Source organism: Myxocyprinus asiaticus, chromosome 28 (genome assembly GCF_019703515.2).
Source record: "Myxocyprinus asiaticus isolate MX2 ecotype Aquarium Trade chromosome 28, UBuf_Myxa_2, whole genome shotgun sequence".
Taxonomy (NCBI): Eukaryota; Metazoa; Chordata; class Actinopteri; order Cypriniformes; family Catostomidae; genus Myxocyprinus; species Myxocyprinus asiaticus.
Window position 1 is genome coordinate 11,822,793 of NC_059371.1, and position 7,046 is coordinate 11,829,838.

Below are 7,046 nucleotides of genomic sequence, written 5' to 3' on the forward strand. Positions count from 1 at the left end.
CTGCAACCTGACCCGAGCCCAGCGGGACCTGACAAACCGTCGGGTTTTGTGTCGGGTTTTGGGTCAGTTTTTCAAGCATAGGGCAAGTTATGAAAAGAGTTAGGGGCTGTTCACACGTGTTTTTGTGTGCGTCTGTGCTGTTTTTCTTTAGTTTTTATGTGCAAACACAATGGAATGACATTTTTTACGTTCTTATATTGCTGAGTCCCGACGCCCGAAAAATAACCATTTGTGAACCCTTGTGGATATCCAAAATATTACACATGGTTACCATACACATCCCTAGCATGAACATGCACCCTCCCATTACTAGCAGAAGCATGACACAAAGATGTAAACAAACATGATGTTGCTTGTACTCTGTGTTCTTAGTTGCAAACAAAACAGACAAAGCTTTTCCACTGGCTGGTCAACAGTAGGTGGCTTCAGATTTGAGGAATGGACCATTATACACTACAAGATCTCCTCTATATTCCACTGTAAAATATCAACATGTTTGATATACACTGGCTAGATGGAATTGTTGTCTGAGGGTTAGAAATCGGATTCTGTACCCATCATGTCCTTTAATGTTCTGTGAATTCTGACAACTCTGGCTGGAGCCGACGTGCACCAACACAGATCAGGTTTGAAGTCGAGTAATATGATCCAACCTTAATGCCTAAATTCAGTTTGCTACCCGAAATTATGAATTCTACTCTCTGTTTATGAATATTAGTTGGGTAATGCTGACATTTCTTTATAATATTTTGAGAGCATTCAGTCACATAACCTAATTAATATTGACGACCCAGACTTCCCCATAGTAGGATTCATTAATTTGCCAGCTGTCTAGCAATTGCCTGTGTGTGCCTTTCTGCAAAGGCTTACAGGCTGAACATTTATCATTTAATTAATATTAAGAGCTAAGCCTACACCATCGTAGGATTTGCCCTGGTGCTATATGATTGACAACTGGACAATAAGAAATTAACATAGTTTGCTGTAGTGCTGCTTCTGCTGCAGTATCACCACCAAGACTACTTGAAAGGCGAAGAGCTGCAAATGGATTTTATGACATGCTATTGTTTTAATTTAATATTTATTCAGAGTTGGTGGTTAATGTCAATTTTTGTATCAAAATTAGAATCAAGAATTGTCAAATTTCACTGCTGTTGGTATCGACTACTGACACCTAGAAATCACATTTCTCAGTCTCAAATTCTCCAGGCTAGAGTCTGTTCAGCTTGAATACAGAGCAGGCTTGAAAAACATAGCCAACACACTCATGGCTAAAGCCCTTCAGGAGTGTCCTAACTCTGGTAAGCCAAAGCTTTCATCAACACCTCCAACAGATACATCTAGAGCCTCTACACATTTTTACAATTCAACACTTTTGCAATCACCTCTTTCTGTTATCAGGTATCCTTTGGGCTGAAGCGGTGTTCTTGGAGGCCAGACCCCAGAGCAAGACCAAGAGCGTGGACGCTTTCAGAAAGTGTGAACATGATCCTCATGTACTTCTGGCAGTGGCCAAGTAAGACTCCTTACCAGACTCTTGCCTAAACTCCCCAAATCTTAATTCCGGCTGACAGTGCAACCCTCCCACATCCTTCATTTTTTAGCAAGAACAGTCTGATCTTGCCTGCAGCCATTTTTGTTTTGTTTTTAAGTTGCATTTATACCATGTCTGTGTTCGTCTACTCTGCAGATTGTTCTGGAGCGAGAGAAAGATAACAAAGATGAAAGAGTGATTCCTACGAACAGTAAAGATTGAGCCAGGCTTGGGAGATGCCTGGGGATTCGTCTACAAGTTTGAGCTACAGCATGGCACACAGGTAAGCATGTAGCCTGTGGGTGGAGCAATTTATCTGATTTATTTTAAAATCGAGCAGTTCTGATGTGGAGAAAACAAGCTATGTTGTTTAATTAGTTTGTGCACTAGCTTTTAGGACAAGACCTTAGGAAATGTCTTGACAACTGCAGGTTTCACTCCTGTATTTACAGATTTTTTTTTTATTGAAACAAAGTTGGTACATGACATATCGAAGGGCTAGTCCCTTATTTTAAAATAGCCAGCAGCCTTTAGTTTATGTCAAAGCCATGAACTCTTGCTACTTGCTGTTGTCAGTTAGAAGCAAGTGGTTTTAGAGGGAGGGACATTTCTCATTCTAGAGCATTTTATTGTTTAAGAAATTTGGAGTCATAAATATTTTTGCTCCGTTTTCATAATTTATTTAAAAATAAATGCTAAAAGTTTGTTTGGTCAACTTTTAAGAGTACATTAGCATATAGATGGCCTCCAAACTTAAAAGATGACCACATAGATCATACTGATGGCCTCAAAACTCAAAAGATGGCCATATAGATCATAAGGATGGCCATATAGATCATGTAGATGGCCTCCAAACTCAAAAGATGACCATATAGATCATAAGGATGGCCATATAGATCATGTAGATGGCCTCCAACCTCAAAATATGGCCATATAGATCATAAGGATGGCCATATACGTCATGTAGATGGACTCCAAACTCAAAAGATGACCATATATATCATAAGGATGGCCATATAGATCATGTAGATGGCCTCCAAACTCAAAAGATGACAATATAGATCATATAGATGGCCTCAACTCAAAAGATGGCCATATAGATCATATAGATGACCTCAAAAGATGGCCATATAGATCATATAGGTGGCCTCAAAAGATGGCCATATAGATAATGTAGATGGCCTCAAAACTCAAAAGATGGCCAAATAGATCATAAGTGGGGCCATATAGATCTTGTAGATGGACTCCAAACTCAAAAGATGACCATAGAGATCATATAGATGGCCTCAAAACTCAAAAGATGGCCATATAGATCATATAGATGGCCTCAAAAGATGGCCATATAGATCATATAGATGGCCTCAAAACTCAAAAGATGACCATACAGATCATATAGATGGCATCAAAACTCAAAAGATGACCATATAGCAGGGCTCCAGACTGCGACTAAAATGGTCGCAAATGCAACCAAAAATAATTGATTGCGACAATAATTAAAATCTAGTCGCCACTGGCGACAGTCGGGTTGTGTGCGTTCATGTGCGGTTTCGTCAAATATCATCTTGTGAGTTACTGAATACATCTTTAGAATGTATGCCAGTATGTCTCGAGACGCTTTTTACCTGTTCTGTTGTGATGACGAGCTCGCTGCACCGCACGCAACAACAAACCCAGCGCGAGAGAGTCGTGAACAAATGACTCTTTTGAACCAGGTCTTTTCCATGAATCACCTGAACTCAGGAGCTCAGGTAAGCAGTTTGAATCAGAGCCAATTTCTCAGTGATTCATCCGTCAGAATATTCACAACTGGGAGCGCAGACATTTCAGAATAGCAGTCCCATGTGTATTTCGGGCTTCTTTATAAATAAAAGTCCTGCACCACTTCTATATATATATATATATATATATATATATATATATATATATATATATATATATATATATATATATATATTAGTGGTTTAGGACATCTACTTTGTGCATGACACAAGTCATTTTTCCAACAATTGTTTACAGACAGATTGGTTCACTTTTAATTGACTATATCACAATTCCAGTGGGTCAGAAGTTTACATACACTAAGTTAACTGTGCCTTTAAGCAGCTTGGAAAATTTCCAGAAAATGATGTCAAGCCTTTAGGCAATTAGCAAATTAGCTTCTGATAGGCTAATTGGAGTCATTTGGAGGTGTACCTGTGGATGTATTTTAAGGCCTACCTTCAAACTCAGTGCCTCTTTGCTTGACATCATGGGAAAATCAAAAGAAATCAGCCAAGACCTCAGAAAAAAAATTTGTGGACCTCCACAAGTCTGGTTAATCCTTGGGAGAAATTTCCAAACACCTGAAGGTACCACATACATTTGTACAAACAATAGTATGCAACTGTAAACACCATGGGACCACGCAGCCATCATACCGCTCAGGAAGGATACTCATTCTGTCTCCTAGAGATGAAAATAGTTTGGTGTGAAATGTGCAAATCAATCCCAGAACAACAGCAAAGGACCTTGTGAAGATGCTGGAGGAAATAGGTAGACAAGTATCTATATCCACAGTAAAACGAGTCCTATATCGACATAACCTGAAAGGCTGCTCAGCAAGGAAGAAGCCACTGCTCCAAAACCGCCATAAAATAGCCAGACTACAGTTTTTAAGTGCACATAGGGACAAAGATTTTACTTTTTGGAGAAATGTCCTCTGGTCTTAAGAAACAAAAATTGAGCAGTTTGGCCATAATGACCATAGATATGTTTGGAGGAAAAAGGGTGAGGCTCGCAAGCCTAAGAACACCATCCCAACCGTGAAGCATGGGGGTGGCAGCATAATGTTGTGGGGGTGCTTTGCTGTAGGATTGACTGGTGCACTTCACAAAATAAATGGCATCATGAGGAAGGAAAATAATGTGGATATATTGAAGCAACATCTCAAGACATCAGCTAGGAAGTTAAAGCTCGGTCGCAAATGGGTCTTCCAAATGGACAATGACCAGAAGCATACCTCCAAAGTTGTGGCAAAATGGCTTAAGGACAACAAAGTCAAGGTATTGGAGTGGCCATCACAAAGCCCTGACCTCAATCCGATAGAAAATTTGTGGGCAGAACTGAAAAAGCATGTACGAGCAAGGAAGCCTACAAACCTGACTCATTTACACCAGTTATGTCTGGAGGAATGGGCCAAAATTCCAGCAACTTATTGTGAAGCTTGTGGAAGGCTACCCAAAATGTTTGACCCAAATTAAACAATTTAAAGACAATGCTACCAAATACTAACAACATGTATGTAAACTTTTGACCCACTGGGAATGTGATGAAAGAAATAAAAGCTGAAATAAATCATTTTCTTTACTATTATTCTGATATCTCACATTCTTAAAATAAAGTTGTGATCCTAACTGACCTAAGACAGGGAATTTTTTTTTATTAAATGTCAGGAATTGTGAAACACCTTAGCCAAATACATTTAAACTCAGTTTATGTAAACTTCTTACTTCAACTGTGTATATATATATATATATATATATATATATATATATATATATATATATATATGAGATCCAGCTTTTGACACTTAGGACAATTGAGGGACACATACATAACTATTACACAAGGTGCAAACATTCATTGATGCTCAAGAAGACAACACACTACTATATGCATACTATGCTTTATGTAAATATCTGCTTATGTAGATTATGAAGGGCAGTAATAAATAAAATAAATGTTTTATCTCTTATATTTGTATAAATTATAAAAGGGATGTGAACATTGATGAGACAAAAGGGAATGCAAACTTGCGTATCTTCTCAACTATATATACTTTTTATTAAACCTCCGATTTATGGGTTATCAGCTGTCTTCCTTTTGTTCTGCTTTCTATCTTGTTTCTGTACAGCAATCTAAATCAAGCAATTATATGATTTGGGGACTAAAAACAGCCATTTGGCTCCTTAATGTTTCAGTTAAGGAGCCAATGGCTCCTAAATATTTTTTTTAGTCTGGAGCCCTGTATAGATCATATAGATGGCCACAAAACAAAAACAAATAGCCATATAGATCATACAGATGCCCTCAAAACACAAAAGTTGGCCATGTAGATCATACAGTTGCCCTCAAAACTCAAAAGATTTCCATGTAGATCATATAGGTGCCATCAAAATTCAAAAGATGACCATAAAGATCATATGCCATATAGATCATACAGATGGCCTCAAAACTCAAAAGATGGCCATATAGACCACATAGATGGCCTCAAAAATCAAAAGATGGCCATACAGATAATGTACACTCACCGGCCACTTTATTAGGTACACCTGTATATCTGCTTATTCATGCAATTATCTAATCAGCCAATCATGTGGCAGCAGTGTAATGTATAAAATCATGCAGATATGTTTAGATACCTAAAACATTGAATGTTGCCCCTCGTACATGTTTTCAATCTGGTATTCTTCTGTTCTTCAGGAGCAGCAAGAAGAGGTAAAGAAACATTGCGAGAATGCAGAACCACGCCACAGTGAGCTGTGATGCTCTGAATCCAAGCACATTCACAACTGGCAGAAGAACATTGGAGAGATCCTGATCCTTGTGGCTTCAAAGATCAAAAACACCTTCTAAAGTCTGGGACTGATATCAGATTTACAATCCTGTGCTGGTTTGGTTTAGCAAATATGTTGTTCTTAGGGAAACTGTGGAAGAACGGTCAAGATACAGTATTTTTCCTTATTTTATTAATACTTTACAACTTTGTGTTTTTGCCCTTCTAGAAGAAAGCTTTGACAGCTTGACAACTTTAAAGGCAGTTTTCATTACAAATGTGTTTGCTGTTGTAATTTTCACTGTCTTGTAAAGTCTTGTGTGTTTAGACGTAAGACTAGCCAGAGACATGAGACCCATTTGAAGATTTCATGGCCAGAACCCTTTGACATCACCATATTCTGCTTCTCATTATGCTTTTTGTGTAAAATAAATGAAGTATGTAACGTGCTTCTGATGTCAGTGCTTTTGTGATAAGTACAATGCTTGCAGGGCAACACTATTGACATTCTATTTTTATTCTCCACGATTAATTGCAATTCAGCTTGAACAAGTTAACATACAGACACCATATTTATTTGTTTATTATTTGTAGTTAAAGCCTTTGGTATATACCTTTTTTAAGGGTTGCGATTAAAATGTGAAAATTGCCAATTGATTTACATTTCAGAATGTTCGATATTTAAAATCTAGCCGACAGCAATGACGTCTTTGCAATACTTGCATACTGGATTAAGACTGATATTCTTTCTTGTGTTTATGTGCATACAGAATTGTGTTTGCTTCTTTCTTGCATCAGTTTAACCATAAAGAGTCGCCTTTACACAAGGGCCACAAAGGTTGCATAAAGCCACATTTTGTGTTGATGCTCATGCTTCGCTGAAAGAAAACCAGATGCAAGCTAAGTGTAATGACAAAGCAGCTATGATGCAGCTTATAATTGACACAGAACCAAAGCATAAAACCTTGTCTAAAACTT

The 7,046-nt window shown here is 37.9% G+C and overlaps 1 pseudogene; it reads left to right on the forward strand.

Annotated features, from left to right (window-relative positions):
- The window catches only part of LOC127419371 (pre-mRNA-processing factor 6-like), a 30,212-nt pseudogene extending 23,695 nt beyond the window's left edge, over positions 1 to 6,517 (forward strand).
- Positions 6,518 to 7,046: the final 529 nt, after the last annotated feature.